Here is a 17,006-nt window from a genome sequence, read left to right on the forward strand (position 1 = left end):
CAAGATGGATTCTGAGAGACTTTGCAAAAATTTGTGAAAACTATGTAGCACCACACAGAAGGTGTTACATACAGCAACTCTGTGGCGCTGGACAGAAGGGATTATAGCCTCAAACATCATCTAAGAGGCCAAAACATTGTGCCAAAGGTCATCTGCTTTAACCATCCCCACTGCCCTACTGCATTCTACAACAGCAACAGCATAACAGCAAGAACAGCGAGCCAGGCATAAGGAGGGGTTTTCGGGCCTGCTGGGTGTGACCCTCAAACTCATCAGGGCCCCAGTTTCCTTGACATAACCCTGGAAGGTTATGCTGAAGTTAAAAAGAATGTGGGAGCTCTCTATCAGGGGTCGGCAAATGTCTTCTGTAAAGGGCAGGAGAATCAATATTCTAGCCTTTGGAGGCCTTCCGGCCTCTGTCACAACTCCTCAGTTTTGCTGCTATAGCCTGAAAACCACCACAGACTACACATGAATGAATGGGCATGGCTGCGTTCCAATAAAACTTTACTTCCAGACACTGAAATTTGAATTTCACTTAATTTCACATGTCACAAAATACTCTTCTTCTTTTTATTTTTTTCAACCGTCAAAAAATGTAAAAACCATTCTTAGCTTGCACACCATATAAAAAACTGGAAGTGGGCTGGATTTGGCCCGCGGGCTGTAGTTTGCTAACCCCTGCTCTCTATATATTCCAGAATAAACTCCTAAAATGTATTATAATTTAAAGGAGGAAAGTAAGATGTGAATAGGGTGTGATATCATTTGTGTGCTTGTTTTTAAACGGAGCACACACATCCAAGTCCCTGTGAGGCAGACATATGGCCAGAGTATCTCTGAGAGGAAACTTTTCCCACGTGTATCTGCCTTGGGGGACAGAAATGGGAGGGTAGGAACAGGAATGAGACTTACTTCGACACCTCTAGGCTCTGTTTTAATTTTTTAACATGCCCATGCTTTTTCTTGTAGTAAAACACATTTTTATAAAGCCCGAGGCAAGTAGCAGGGTTTCAGGGCGTTACTTTTTGGTTTTCTGTATTTTTCAAATAAAAAATAAAAGTAATGTTATCCCCCCGCGCCAAAAAAAAAGTTAATCTAGCTGTTATCTACATGGAAAGACATCCATAATGTGTTAATTCATAGCAGAAAAACATATGGACCATGGCGGCCCCTATGGGAAGCAGGCCTTCCGGATGTACCTGCAGGTGCAGAAACAGACAAGGGGGGGCTGGACCATCATCTCTACGAGCCGGGATTCCTCTGAGCCTGAGTCCAAGACCCATGGACCTGAGCTCAGCTCCCAGTGGGAGCTGCCCACACTTTGCACAGACCTGGGGCTGTCTCCTGTGCTCGAGAAATGACAGCCAGGGAAGGAAGTGGGGGGCACTGAGCCAGCTCTCCGGTCTGAGGGACGGTGGCCTGGTAGGACCAAGAAGGGTGAGAACATCCAGCCAGTAGCCTGAATACAGGTGTTTGGCCCTGAGTCAACAGAGAAGGCAAGGCTCTAAGGTCAAGCTGCCCAAGAGGGACGGTGCCCACTGGTCACATTTTAAACGTATTAAAACCAAGTAGCAAATAACATTCGGATCCTAGGTGGCAGCAGCATCACTTCAGGTGCCAAATGCCACCTGAAGAGTGGAGAGCGGCTAAGGTGCTGGGCAGATGGGGCCGGTCAGGAACGTTCGTGCCATCACAGAAAGGTCTCCTGGTCAGAGCTGCCCCACAGGCTGGTGGGACAGGAGGGGGTGGGGACATTAGGAACGGGGGCAAGGGGAGGTGGACGGAGGGCACAGGAACCTGGGCCAGCACCCAGGAGAGCCTCAGGCTTTTCTGGGAAACAGGACCACAGAAGGGGGGGTGTCCTTCCAAGATGACAAGGATACAGTGGCACCAGGCAGAGAAAAAAACACACAAAAGAAGGAAAACACTCAGCTGCTAAGAGCCAGGCCCTGCTCCCATACACAGAACCTTGTTTCATCATCCAGTCCTGGGCCTTCGGATCAGGACCAGCCACATGTAGCTTTTTAAATTTCAGTTAATTAACATGGAATAAAATTACCAGTTCCGACAGCACTAGCCACATTTCAATTGCTCAGAGCCACACACACACCTAGTGGCTACGGGACAGCAAAGATCTAGAACAGTTCCCACCATCGCTGGGAGCGACCGGGCAGTGCAGCTATGGACGGTCCTCTGAGGGGGCGTTATTTTCCACCCCTCCCCCACTTACGGCCGCAAGTTCAGAGACTTCGCTGAGCTTTGAACTGAGGGAAGCAGGATTTGAATCAGGTCTGACTTCAAAGGAGCCCTTTCTAGAACCATCCCCGCCCCCCCCCCCCCCCCCCCCCCCCCCCCCCCCGCTGCCAGGTGAAGGGGAAACTCGGCCCTCCCCCAGGAGGCTCCCTGGGTCCTCCCTATCAGTCTTTCCCCCACTTTCCAGGCTGCCCAAGCCCTCCAAGTTCAGTGCCTGACAGGCACTGGGGGATTAAAGGCGGAATGGAAAACCTCAGCCTTCAAGGGCCCAGGGAGAGAGCTGGGCACATCTGTGAATCACCAACCAGCCCGACAGGAGAGGAGCCTGCCGCCTCCAGAGAGCAACAAGCCCAGGCCTGGGGCTCAGGTGAAGAGACTATGCCATGAGAGGATCCCTCCCAGCAGCCCTTTAGAGGGAGGAAGGGGTTGTGTCCAACCAGCCCGTCAGTGAGGACCTGGGGTGAACAATAAATTCTACAGCGGGAAGCCTTTCCTCTCCAGTGGTTGGTGGGGGGCAAAGTAGCAACAGCTCCTGTAATATATCATGACATCCATCGGGTCCTCACAACAACAAAATCAGAAGTAGCATCGTCATCATCATCATCCCCATCTTAGAGATGAGCAAACTGAGGCTCAGAGAAGTTAGGTAACCAGTCCAGAGTCACACAGCTTGAAACTGTAGGGCCGAACATCAAACCCAGCGCTCTCACTTTCAGTCCCTTAATCCTCTCCCCTACCCCCAGTGGGCACTGTGCCCAGTGTACAGACCAGGGCACCCAAACTTTCAGAGGGGCAGGGACCAGCCCCAGGGCACTCTGCTTGCACATCGCTAAGCCGGGATTTCAACTCACCAGAACTTGAAATGATCAGAGGTGCGGATCTCCAACAAAACACTCCCAGACTATCCTCTACTGTTGGTTTAGGATGATTCTTTATGGCTCTATAAACCGAAAGTTCCTTCCCCCAGGGCTAGCCTGAGCCCAGCTGGGCGTGGTGGTATGGAAGTGCCCAGGCAGAAAAGCCTCACTTTGGTCTAAAAGAAAGATAATGATGATGATTTTGATCATCGTAAGCAAAAGTCACACCACCATGCGACCTTGGGATGGCCTGGCACCTCTGACCTGCGCCCTCATCTGGAAAATAGGAGAAAGCTGTCATCTGCCCCAGGACCTCTCAAGGTCTCCAGCTACAAAGTACCCCAGGGCTGCCCGCCAGCGTACAGGCGCTCATCTGATGCAGCTTTCTGGAGTCCCGTTATATGCCATGCTAAATAATTCAAAACCATGTTTTCATTTCAAAATAAACACAGCCCCATCGCCAGAGCGAATGCCAAATTTGCATGAATGTTTAAGATAAAAGGAGACTTCAAAGAAACTTCAGACCTGCCTCTGGCACTGCCCCTCCCCAAATCCTGGAAAGAACAAGTTCTCAGTCTCCTGCCCCCTGGGGCAAAGATCTGCAGCTGCTGCTCAAATAAGAAACATAATTTCTTTTTTCCTACCCTCTATGGCAGCTCCACAGAGCAGGTCTGCAGTACGTTCATTCCTACTGCACCAATGCGACCACGAGTAGTCCCAGGTCTTAATTCTTAGTTCCACATCCAAACTGTGTGACCTTGGGCAAGTCATTTAACCTCTCTGTTTCAATTTCACCATCTATAAAATGGGATAATAATAGCCCTGACTTCACAGGATGGTAATGAAGAGTAAAGGGGTAGATTCCTGTCGAGGGCAGATCCTGGCACATAGTAAGTGCTTTCTATGTGTTGGCTGTTATTACTATTGCATTATACGTAGTATTTTCCAGCTCCTAGGCCAAAAGTTCACTTGACAGGTTGTAAAGTCCCTTCCCCCTCCTCCAAGGATCACTTCCCTGGGGACTCCACATACCCACCCATGGGACAAGCCTTTTAAGATGACACCCCTGGCCTGACCCTGGGCAGCTTGGCCCTCCCCAAGCAGCAGCCCAGACTCAGGTCCCCTCCTGGCCCCCTTTCCTGGGTGCCTGGGGCAGGAATGACCAGTTCCCACAAGCTGTTCCCCTTGCAGGGAGTCCAGTCTCGGAGGTGTCACCTGGGGAGGCTGCTGTTGGCATTAGAGAGATGAAGAGGAAACAGAGGAGGAGGGAAAAACACACACAAATAAAAGCTCCCAACCCCCTACTGTCAGAAGCAGCATTTGATGTGGGGGACTTTCTGTTCTCAGAGCTGTTGGAAGGAAGCGGTGAGAGTCCCAGCTCTCCTGCCTGTGCATCTCTGCTTCTTAATAAGGGAGCCCCCTCCAACTTCTCCACCCACAGGCCTCAGGTCTGGGTGGGAACACAGCACAAGGTACCTCCCCCCTGCAACTCGCAGTCGGAGGGAGGCGTGGAGGGGGGGGGGGCGGTGGGATCCGGATCAGCCAGCCTCCACATCCAGCCTGAATGGCAAGACGCAGGGGGCCGGGACTCCTGGGGCCTCTTTCCAACGCCAGCCAGCGGGCAAGCATCAACCCGGCCAAGCCTCCACCCGGCCAAGCCTCCCACCCCCATGCCCTGGGAACAATCACGCCTTCCCAGCTCGGGCCTTTCACGCAGCTAAATTCGTGTTTGCAGAGCTCTCAGAAATCTTTAGGAGGTGGTATGAGTATTATTAATTGGGTGAAAAGAACGGATTATGCCAAATAAATCCTTCCCACGTAGCCAAACCCTCGCTGAGGGAGGGAGGGGGGTGCGCGCAGCCCCACGAGGGGTCTCCATCCCTCAGCGGGGCCTGACAGCCACATTACCATTTACATGGATTTATCAATAGTATTGATCCCGGAGCAAGCGTAAATAGCTCGGTGGGAAGAGGCCGGGGCTGGGGCCCGCTGCGTTCCCGCCCCCACGTCTGGGTACCGCAGACTCCCCGGGCACCCAGCGGCGGCGGCGGCGGCGGCGGTGGTTAAGTTTCCAAGCAGGGACAAGGCAGCCGGCGCGGGGAAGCCAGACAGCGCCCGGGATGCCCTGGCAGCCGCCCCACCGCCGCTGCCGCTTCCCCGCTCACCGCCGGCTCCGGGCCAGCCGGACTCGGTCTGTGCATCTGTTCAATGGGCTGAAGGTGCCACCTCCCTTCTCTGTCCTCACCGGGAAAAGCAAAGGGAGGTGCAAAGAAGGCCCCTTCCCTTCACCAGATCTTCAGGCAAAATGCAAGGCAGCCTCTTCTCACAAAATGTCCAGGCCATTGGATTAAAGGCCAAGTTTTAGAACCCAGGAATTATAACAACAACAGTGGTTGTAGTAACACATATACAAATACCTTCTATGTATTACCACCTCACTTCTCACAACAACCCTCTGAACTCGGTACTGTTGTTACCCCACTTTACAGACGAGAAGCCTGAGGCACAGAGAAGTTGAGTAATTTGTCCAGGGTCACACTGCCAGTAAAGTGGCAAAAGTATGATTCCAACTCAAGGCGCTGAGTTGCAGTCAGCTGTGAATGGCTCAGCTATCCCACCTCACACCTCTTCCTTGCTCTGAGGGCTCTCCCCGCACCCACCAATCCAAAAAAAAAAAAGAAAGAAAGAAAGAAAAAGAAAAGAAAAGGCCACCCACGACGAGGTACACAACAATGCCCTGGGACGCCCTCCCAGCTCACTCCTGGCCCGGAGAGCCCCTTCTATCAAAGCAGCCGCGGGGACCCAGATCTGGTTTTAAAAGGGCAAAGTCAAGGCCACCGATAACACAACCCAACGAGCCCAGAACTCCACAGGGATCCTCTCCCCTTCCCTCCTCCCTGCCTCCCTCACACATCCTTCCTCCAAATCTGCAAAAGGGAAAAAAAAAAAAAATCATAATAAAACCAGTTCTCACCAACAGGGGTGGAGGAGGGGGAGGAAGGGAGGCGGCTGAGCCGACAGAACAGATCCGCCCCCGCTGCCTGCACCAGACCCTCGGAGCGCAGGAGCGCACGACAGGCGGCGCGAGGGCCCTCGCTTCCCAAAAAATAAACCTACAATGTAAAAATAACGCCGGGCGCCCTACGCTAATTGGGCCCGGGCGACAGCAGCTCACAGGTACAGCGTGTCTCTCCCGCCCGCCCGCCTGCCTAGCCCTCTCTCCCTCCCTCGGGCTTTTTCCTGCAAGCGTCCGGGGTAGGGAAGGCGCGCCCCACGGATCCCTCCCACTCCCCTCCAAGTCTCTGGGGGTGCTCCCTCAGCACCAGGGCCTGGGGCCTCCGGGTCCAGCCCAAGTGGGATCAGCTCCGAATTCCAACTTCCCAAACTAGTGGCATCCCAAGTATCCGCACAGCCTGGGGGAGGGACCAGGAGGCGGCCCAATGAGGCGTCACCAGCCGCGGGAGGCAGGCCCAGACACCAGGAACACCAGCCCACGGGCGAGGGGGGAGCAACGGGTGCCTCTCCCCGGAGACCCCCACCCAGAGCCCTCCGGTCCCTCGCCCAGGAGCGCCACCGCCAACACACACACACACACCCCCGGTGGCAGGAACCCCCCAGGCGCCTTCCGCAGCAGCCAGGCCGGGGAGCCGAGGGTGCCATCTCCAGGGGTTCTCCAAAGCCGCACTGCCCGCTGGAAAATAAGGCGCAGTGTCACCCCCCCACCAAGTCCGAGGCCGCTTGGGGAGGAGGGAGGCGCATGGCGGCCATGCCCTCAGGCCCGTGGCACACGGTGGGGGGCTGCCCTACGCAGTTCCAGGGCGCCTCCCGCCCGCCCACCCCCACGCCACTTCCCTCCTACCCGCCCCCTCACTGGGGAGCTGGAGTTCCCCTAAGTTCCCCGGCACCTCCACGCACGCGGGCCGCAGTGTCTACGAGGCGCCTCACTCCCCAGCAGGCCACCCCCGAGAGCGCCAACTCGGGAGTGCAGGGGCCCCGCCAACTCCGCCGCGTGCGCCGCCCGATCTTCCCCGATTCCCCCGGAAGCGCGCCCTGCGCCTCACCCCGGCCCTCCGCGGGGACCCCCGGCCCCAACTCACCTCGTGGAGGTGGAGGTGGAGGCGGCGGCGCCGGAGCACGGGGCGCGCTCGGGCTGCCCGGGCGCTCAGGCAAGTGGCGGTGCCGGTCGGGCTGGGGGCGCGCAGCAGGCCCGGCCTCCAGCCGGAGCGCGATCCTCCCGCCGCCGCCTCCTAGGGCGCCAGCCCCGCGTCCCTGGTCCGCCACTTGGCGCGCATCGCGGGGCGCAGGGCGCGGGCGCACGGCTCGGGCGGGGCGCGGGCGGACGCGGAGCTCCGGTGCGGCCCGGCCTGCCCGCGGCTCCGCTCCGCGGCGGCGGCGGCGGCGGCGGCGGCGGCGGCGGCGGCGGCGGCGGCGGCGGCGGCGGCGGCGGCGGCGGGAGGGGGAGGGGGAGGAGGGGGCGGGGCAGGAGCCCGGGAGGCGGCGGCTCGGCCTCCCGGCTCCTGGCTCCCCGCCCGCACAGACGCGCCCCGGCCCGGCCCCCTCGGGCTCCTTAAAGGGCCCGCGTCGCCACCCCTGGGCCTGCGCTCACCCACTCGCGCGTGCACAGGCTGCCACACAGATACACACACACTTGGGCGCGACGCCGAGTTTCTTTTTAGCAGCTCCGCGAAGGAGGAAGGAGGGGGAAAGCGCCTCCCCATCCCGCCCCCTCCTCCTCCTGCGGGCCGTACGCCCTCCTCCTCCCCAGCCCCAGATACTTCTCTGGAATAGCGTTTCAGCTATTAAATTATAACTCAGGAGCGGCCAGTGGATGGGGAGGGGTCATATGGGGAGGGCCACACACAGGGCCTTTAAGGGACCCACACAGCTGCGCAGCGACACCCACGGTGGAGCTCGCTCTGGGGGCTCTGGCACACAGTAGGGCACAGAACTCTCACCAGTGGACATTCACACACTGGGCCTCAGCAGACAGAACATCTAACCCAGGTGAACACGTGGGGAAACTCGCAAACCCCCGCAGACGTGAGCGTAGCCTAGGACATAGACTCATACGACATAAGGTCACCCACAGATAAACAAACCCCGGACACAGACAGGAGTTTACACACACACACACACACACACACACACACACACACACACACACACTAGAATGTCCGTTTCTAGAGGGCGAGGATTTCTGACTACTTGTTCACTGCCCTGTCACAGTAGGGACGCAGTGCGTTGCGTGAACTCCCATTTGGGGACTTTCAGGGACCCAAATGCACAGACACGATGCTGCAAGCCTGTGGTCGGGCACACACAGCACGAGTAGGCAGGGTCACAGACGAGCACACATGTGGACACTCGCCCGCGCACACGCAGGCGCTCACCGCTCCAACAGGAGCCCCACTGGCTGCCCTGACAACGGTGTGTCCTCATTTACCCTCCTCCTGCCCCTCCCAGACAGCCCTCTCAAACCCGGGGAGATCTTTTAAACAGCAGAGGGCACTGGGAGCCCCAGACCGGGACCCTCCCTCCTCCTCTGCTTTCCCCTAAGATGTACGAGAGTTTGATTTTTTTTTTTTTTTTCAGTTCAACTTTCCTTTTTTGGAGCGACGTCTCAGCAGATTCAGTTCTGCCATCTGCCAACATCTGAGAACCCCCAGGGGGAGTGGGGTATGGCTGCGGTGGGGAGGCGGCCATGCGGTTTCCAGGGGCTGGGTGTGCCTCTGCCTCCAGCCGGCCTGCAGGGGTTGCCGGCTGCCGCGGCAGCAATGTGTCCCTCTCGGCCCCCTCAGGATTCTCGGGTCCCTTTTTCCTGGGGAGGGTCGGGGGGAGCACCTGAGGCTGAGGAAGTCTGGAAAAAGGGAAGTGTCTGTGGAGGGGCAGTTTGCAGTTTGGAACAGAAGGGGGTGTCTCAGGTCAACGGCCCCTCCCTTCCCGTCCTGGTCCCACCAGCTCCAGAGCGTGGGAACCCACAGGTCAAAAGCCAGACCTAAGGAAGAAAGGACTAGCCCTCCAGAGGGGTCTGGGGTAGGGAAGGGAGGGCAGGAACTGGGGAGCCCTCCCCAGCCTTCCCACCAGCCAGGCTCCTGAGCCCTCACCCCCAACCCCTGGTCACCTGAGAACACTCCCCAGGATTTGCATTTCAATGAGATTCCGCTCTGGGATTTGGCACTGAAGAGAAGGGTTTGGGGTAAATTCAGGGGTTCCTTCTTCCAGCTTCTGCCTCCCAAGGGTTGCCGTGGGGCTCTGGCTGAGTCTAGGGGCATAGGAGGGGGTCAGGCAGGCAGGGGGACTGTCAGCTTTGTAATGTCCCAGGGGTCACGTGGAAACCCCTCGAAGAGCCAAGTAGAGACTCAACCGTCGGTGTCCTCTGGACCAACCCCGTGACAGATGGAAACGCCCAGGCCAGGAGAAGGGATGGCATTTTTCTGCAGAAGACTGGCCTCTTGCCCACTCCTGTCTCTCTGGTTATTAATCTCATCCTCATGGGCTGCAGGGAGCAACACAAGTGCATGTCCTCAGAGCTCATGAATTCCCTCCAGAAACCCTCAGATGGGGGCTTGGGGACTCCTGAGATGGGTCCCACAATACAGATGGGGAAACTGAGGCCCTGGGAGTTTAAGAACCTAACTTGCTGGACTCGCTCAGCTAGCAATTCTAGATGGGTGCTCTGAACCCTGACTCTGGAAGGATGAGGTGGAAGAGGTCTCAGCTGAGCCCCTATACCCAGCCCTCCACAGATTGCATCCCATGCCCTGATTGCTACTCTGTGTTCTGCATCTTTCGCTATTGGGCTCTGAGCAGCAACCCCAGGGATCCACATGTAACTAAAGGGAACAGCAGCTTTGAAAAACTGCCGAACACTCTGGCCCGCAAACAGCCTCTCTGGAGGGCCCCTACACCCCTCGGGAATGAGGGTTAGCTAAGAGCTTCTAAAGTATGCATCCAAGGGGCTCTGGCCTGAATGGAGCCAAATTCTGCCTTAGGCTCAGATCCCACTGTCCCCCTTCCAATCATTCAACCTTTCCCTCCTAAATACCTGGCAAACTATTAAGCTCATCCCTGCCTCAGGACCTTTGCACTTGCTGTTCCCTCTGCCTGAGACAGCAATCTTCTAACTTCAAGTCCCAGGTCACTATCACCTCCTTAGAAAGGCCCTCACTGAACCTCTATCTAAAACCCCCAAGGCACTCGCTAACCCATCCCCTTATTCCTTTTCCTCACCATTTTTCACCATCTAAAATTATCTTGGGCATGTTGCTTATATATTGTCTTTTGTCATCAGAATGTCAGCTCTATGAGAGCAGAGACCTCATCTGCCTGGCTCACTGCTGTATCCCCAGCACATAGTAGGCACTCAATTAAAATGTATTGAGGGACTTCTCTTGTGGCGCAGTGTTTAAGACTCTGTGCTCCCAATGCAGGGGGCCCGGGTTCGATCTAGATCCCACATGCATGCCACAACTAAGAGTTCACATGCCACAACTAAGGAGCCCGCCTGCCACAACTAAGACCCAGCGCAACCAAATAAATAGATAAATATGTTTTTAAAAAATGTATTGAGAATAAGGGAACAAATGAATAAATGAATACAACACAGGAGAGAAGGGGGCTGGCTGGGGGTCAGGCTTGGCCCTGGAGAATCCAGAAACAAGGCGGGATGGCTGGCCTGTTTTCTAGCACTCACTCCTCTGGGATATTTCAGAGTCGAGCCTTTACTTCCCTCCATCTCTCATCCTCTAGGTAGCGGGGGGCGGAGGGGGGAAATTGCTCCCCGAGCACAGCCCAGGGCCTGACACCCAGGAGATGCCCATTCAGGGTCACTGAGTCCATATGGACAGCCACGGTGTCAGATCAAACTTCCAGCCACTGCAGTGGCTGGAAAAATGCCCCCCTGGCCAACCCTGGAGAAACCAGGCATTTAAAGGGTCAGAACACAGGCTGCAGGGCATGGTGCCCTAAGCCTCCTTGACCCCAGTGGCCCCAAGAGCTTCCCAGGCTGGCCGGTCAGAGCACCCACAAAGGAAGCCCCTCACTCTCAGGACCTCTATCAGCGACAAGCCAAAAGATGCCCAGATGAGCATCACAGGGGCAAGCTTCATGTGCACATCAGAACAGTGTAGACACAGGAGATCTTACATATACTTTTCATACTTTTGATGTGCTTTAAAATGGGAAGGGCAGGGACTTCTCTGGTGGTCCAGTGGTTAGGACTTCACACTTCCACTGCAGGGGGCCCAGGTTCGATCCTTAGGGAACTGGGATCCCCCAAGCCATGCTGCACACAGCACGGCCAAAATAAATTAATATAATATAATATAATGGGGAGGGCAAACGCAAAAGCCCACAGGGCTTGGGGCAGGAACAGCAGGTCTGTGAGTGGAGGAGAGGTGAGTAATTGGCACACCCCATGCCTGTCCCCAGGCACTCAGAGTCACCCTCTGTTTAAAACACAAGCATGGCCAAGCCAAACAGCAAATGCCTGGGTGGGCCACAGTCTGCAGGGGCCAGCTTGTTTGTGACCCTGCAAAGCCTTCGCTCCCCAGGCTGGTTTTCTACTCAGTGACCCATGCTTCCCACCCCTAGTGGAGGGGCTGGGTACGGGCGGGAAGTGGAAACTTCCTAAGTGGACAGGGAACCCTTTTCCAGAAGTATGGGCAGGAGGAAGGAAAGCCTCGTTTCCATGAATGCATCCCAGCTTTGGTCATTCAGTATGTATTTTAGTAAGCGCCTACTGTACGCCAGGGGCTGTGAGAGGGAAGAGCAAAGGAGATCAAGCCCAGCCTCGGGGACGGGCATATGGCGCGGAGTCGACACTCAAAATCAAAGTTATGTCCACGCCTGTGTGCTAAAAGTCCTTTAAAGGGGAAGAAAAATATGCTGGTGTTTGAAGGATATTTAAATTTCAGGACACAGAGGATTTTGGAAAGGACAGGATTTCCCCCAAATCCCCGTCCTTTCCTGCACAGGCGAGTCCAGGGTGCCCCTCCAATCTCACAGTCCTGCAAAAACATCACTGAGAATGTCACTCAGAGCCCCCCGCCACCCCACCCCCACTTCACTGCAAGAAATGCTGTGTCACCCCCGGCTTCCTCTGAGGTCTGTGCCTTTATTTATGACACTGTGTTCGTTTCAGAAAGAAGGAAGCAGGCAACGAGATCAAGCCCCTATCTCATAGGCCCGATTATATCTGAAGATAAACAACTCGTTTTCTCCCAGGGCTGCACTTCTGGGGTGTTCCCCTGCCCATCTGCTTGAGTCTTTGCTCTCAGGGGCCGGTGGGATACGAAAAGAGACATCCAGGGAGGATGACGGTCCCCGTAGCATCGCTCGTGGTGGCCAGAGGTCAGGGCTGCCAGAATGGATGTCAACGGGGCAGGCTGTGTGGAGCCTGGGCGTTCCTCCAATGAAACATTCGGCAGCCGTGGACAAGCACAGAACAGGCTGTGCATTCTGATCGGGGCAGAGCTCCAAGATACATTGTTGAGCACAAAAGCAGGTACAGACCCGGGCTTGCAGTGGGGTACCTCATGCACAAAATAGAAAGGGGAATAAATGTGCAGCTACATGCTTGTCTGTGCACGGCTACTTCCAGAAGGGTATTTATTAATTCAGAAGTACCTACTGTGTGGTAGGCACCATGCTAACTAGGCTCAGGGAATTCTGCAGTGACTGAGAGAGGCAAAGTCCCTGCCCTCCTGGAGCTGACATTCTGAAAGCCGAGATGCATAAGGAAAACGAAATAAATGTATCGTACGCTGTATTAGGAGGTGGTATATGCTCTGAGAAAAAGTAAGTCAGGAAAGAAAGACACAGTAGAGGTGAGGGAGGGAACCATGCGTGCAGTATCTAGGCAAAAGCGGAATGTGCAGAGGGCACAGCCAGTACAAAGGCCCCGGGGTGGGAATGTGCCTGGTGTATTCAGGAAACAAGAGTGAGGCCAGTAGGAGAAGAATGAATGAGTGCGCAGTGAGGATGGAGGGATGTTGTGGGAACTTGGAGCGGTAAAAGGACACACAAGAGAGCGGTTGCCTCTGGGTGGAGGGGGCGTGCCTGGGAGTTGGGGTTCCGATGCGGGGTGGGGGGGGGGCGGCAATTTGCTTTGACCACATCCCGAGGGGACTGTTTAAAGATACATATTGAAAGTTCTTTTCTTTCTTTTTTTTTCTTTTTAGCTTGGACATCTGGTTTTGGACACATCCCTGCATGCGCTTCTGAATTTTTTCTTGAGATTCAAGGAGGTCTCCTTTCTGGCATCTTTGCACCACATTTGCTGTTTTCCAGCCTCCCAGAGAATGTTAGGAATTAGCCCCTGGGTGGCCTGACCTCCCGGTTGGGCCTGGGAAACCAGCAAAAGCCCCAGCCTTCCCAGGGTGGCGGCTGTGCGTGGATGTCCAGACAGTATAAGAATCCACGTTGCAGTGTTTACCACATGTGGTTCTCAGAGCAGCTCTAGCTTGAACCTCCCGCATATGGGCCTAGAGCACAGGCCCCTGGTCAAGTCAAGATCAGAACTCAGAGGCCTGTCCACAGCCGGAGAGGCTGGAAGTCTTGGAGCTGGGCATGTGTGTCCCTCCTGGGTCCCCTCTGGCTTTTGCCCAACAGAACCAATAATAACTCTCATTTTAAAAATATCAGTGTGGCAGTTTCAACTGACTCAGAAGGGCCCTCCAGGCCTCTCAGCACCCTCGGGAATTACTGAAGACCCAGCACTGCGTGTGCAAAGTGTGCAGAGCCCTAAAACCCCAATGTAGGGTCCATGTAGCAAGCAAGAGCAAGTTGAAATGGAAAGGATTCATGGTTTTGAATCAGACAGATCTGGGTTCTACTCCCAACTCTGACACCTCATTAAGTCACTCAACAAACATGTATTAGGCTGGCCCCAGGACCCAGCAGTGAACGGGACTCGCATGGAGCTAGCTTTCTGCCAGGGCAGTGTCCATTCCTCCCTCCTCCTGGCGTGCCTTCCTGGACAGCAGGAGCCAACGCTTATGTTTTCCAGACTCCCTTTCAGCGAGAGTTCTGTGTGGATTCTGATTCCAGCAATCCACAGGTAGCTCTAGAATTCAGGACAGTTATCCACGGGGTAGAGAGAGGGTCCAGCCGTTGGACTAGGTGCACTGTAGTGGGGCAGGTTCTGGAACTGGCATCTGAGGGCAGCACCTCATTCAGAGGGTGGCTTCCCGAGGGCAGCAGCTCCCGTGGCAGTCCAGCTCTGCAGTGTGTCTCTGAGTGTCATTGTCTGGAAGCTTTGCCTCAAATGCAGAGGCCACTTAATACCCTGAATGGTATTAACACCCTTAATATCCTTCAACCACCAGAGCCCATTCTCTTCCATGTGAGATTTAGGGACTCAGAAAACAAACAAGTGGGACTCTCCTGGCAGTCCAGTGGTTAAGAATTCACCCTCCAATACAGGGGTGCGGGTTCCATCCCTGGTCGCAGAGCTAAGATCCCACATGCCTCGTGGCCAAAAAACCAAAACATAAAACAGAAGCAATATTGAAACAAATTCAATAAAAACTTTAAAAATGGTCCACATCAAAAAAAAAATCTTAAAAACAAAAAAGAAAAGTAAGAAAGAATAAGGTTAAAAATGGTGGTGATTGCCAAAAGGAAGCTACTCAGGGACGAAGAAACCTGGAGGGAAGAAGGGAGAAGGACAGGCTTGAGTTTGGGTAATCAGGGAGGAAAGGCCTGCCTAAGGAGGTGATATCTAAGGTGGCATGCAGAGGTTGAGAAGGAGGCAGGTATGCAAAGGCCATACCGTGGGAAGTGACTCGGTGTGTTCAAAGAATGGATAGAAGCCCAGAGTGGCTGGAGTGTTAGGAGAGGCAACCCATTTTACTTCCCTGGGCCTCAGTTTTCCTCATCTGTAAAATGACTCACTGCCTGGCCAGCCTTAACAGGTGGTTTCAGGAATTCAGTGAGCGAAGACAGCCGAACACCCTTCAGAACTCCAAAGAGCTGGGGCACTTCAAAATCTTAAAGAGCATTCTTCAAGAGCTCTTTCTATAATGAGCCCTGAGCTAGCTCAGCATTTCCCAGGGTTTATTGATCTACAAGAGCTGCATACCATAACGGTTACACACACATACCCTGGAACCATACTGCCCGGCTGTGTGACCTTGGGCAAGTTACTCAACCTCTCTGAGCCTGTTTCCTAATCTGTAAAATGGGGGAAATAACAGACCATCCCTCATAGGATTACTGTGAAAATTAAATGAATCAATGTGTGTAGATCAGGCAATGTCTGGCACATAGTCTTTTATAAGCATACACCCTTTATGGTATTTCACTGAGCCTCATAACCTGGTAAGATTGGAACTGCTACCATCCCCCCTATACAGATGGGAAAATTAAGGCACAGATGACGAAACTAAAGCTCAGAGAGGTAAATCACCAGCTCAAAGCCATCAATGGGAAGCAATTCACCTTCAAGCTCAGCTCTATCTGACTCCTGGGCTTTCCCTGCACCATCCCACAAGATCCAGTTGGGTCATTGCTTTGACTGTAATTTCCACTGCTCAGAGGAGGCATTCATACAGTGATCGAATGGGGGTACAGGACTGATGTCCCTGTACCCCCCAAATATGGCTCACTGTCCCCACCTTGGTCCCCTGTGCATGAGAACATTACTCAGGGTCTGGTTGGTACGAATCATCATTGTCATCGCACCTGCCATGCCAGAACGATCAGCTTCACTAGACTATGTGGAACAGGCAAGAGGGACAGCAGCAGGGGAGGGAGAGAGCCTGGGGGAGACTACCCTGACTCCCCCCAGCCTCATCATCCCCACTCTCCCCGTCTCTGACTCTGCTCCAACACACTGGCCACCTCAGACACACCCAGAACGCTGCCTCAGGACCTTTGCACTAACTGTTCCCTCTACCTGGAATGCTTTTTCCCAGATGGCCATGACTTGCTCTCTCACCTCCTACATGTCTTTGATGAAATGGTATCTTCCTACTCTTTCTAAAACAAGCCCCTCCCCAAAGCTCTCAACCCTCCTCTCCTGCTTAACTTTCCTCCCGGTACTTATCACCTGGAGACCTGAGACACACTCCCTGATCTCACAGGGACCATCTTCCGGTGAGAGGCATTGGACAAATAAACAAATCAATACATAATGGCATGTCGTAATATCAGCTAGTATTGAAGGAAGAAGAATAAAGCAGAGGGTGACAGAGGTTGGTCAGGGAAGGCCTCTTTGAGAGGAGAGAGCCAGCCATGAGGATATCCATGGAAAAGGCATTTTAGGCAGGGGATACAGCAAGTGCAAAGGTCCTGAGGTAGAATAGATGAGCCTGGCAAATATGAATGTCCTTCTACGCCACACAAGGAGTCCAGACTTCCCCTATCAGCACTGGGGAGACCCTGAAGGGTTTTCAGTAGGACTGTGGTCAGGTCTGGTTCATGTTTCAGAACAGTTATCCTTTTGAGCAGCACGAGGTGGGAGGCCTTGCAGTGAGAAATGATGTGTCAGGTCAGGGGCAGTGAAGTGGGGAAGAGGAAACAGATGTTGGGGAGGTTCAGAAGGCAGGATGTGGATGACCCATCCCCCTGGCATCCAGGCACAGGGGGAGACCTGCAGGGCTAGGCGTGGAGACAAGTCTGGGCCAGGCGAAGGGAGTGGAGCCCGTTTGTACCTGTAAAACAGTTTGCTTTGGCAGCTGCGTGGAGGAAAAATTTCAGTTTATGTTCCCTGTGATTCCTTTGAAGCTATTTATGGAAAGGCTTACACTAAGGGTGCAAGGCCCATCTTGTTCTCAAGGTCATCGGAGTCCAAGCCAAGCCGGTGAAGGGTGTCTGATGCAGGTGGATCGGGCCTCCTCTCATCCCATCTCATTATCATTCTTAACTTCTCCTTGCCTCAGTTTCCTCCTC

The 17,006-nt window shown here is 54.5% G+C and overlaps 1 protein-coding gene and 1 long non-coding RNA gene across 22 annotated transcripts in view; one reads left to right on the forward strand and one right to left on the reverse strand.

Annotated features, from left to right (window-relative positions):
• Positions 1-7,514, reverse strand: part of NCOR2 (nuclear receptor corepressor 2) — a 223,112-nt gene extending 215,598 nt beyond the window's left edge. For all 21 annotated transcript variants that reach the window (XM_032653910.1, XM_032653924.1, XM_032653923.1 and 18 more), the window contains exon 1: positions 7,211-7,514. The gene's annotated coding sequence lies outside the window, so the exon portion shown is untranslated. The remainder of the gene's footprint in view (positions 1-7,210) is intronic.
• A 4,764-nt stretch (positions 7,515-12,278) lies between these two features.
• LOC116739319 lies at positions 12,279-13,753 on the forward strand. The gene is made up of 2 exons (XR_004345530.1): positions 12,279-12,618; positions 13,295-13,753. It is a non-coding gene; the product is annotated as an uncharacterized LOC116739319 (long non-coding RNA).
• Positions 13,754-17,006: the final 3,253 nt, after the last annotated feature.

This window comes from Phocoena sinus, chromosome 14 (assembly GCF_008692025.1).
Source record: "Phocoena sinus isolate mPhoSin1 chromosome 14, mPhoSin1.pri, whole genome shotgun sequence".
In the NCBI taxonomy this organism is placed as follows: Eukaryota; Metazoa; Chordata; class Mammalia; order Artiodactyla; family Phocoenidae; genus Phocoena; species Phocoena sinus.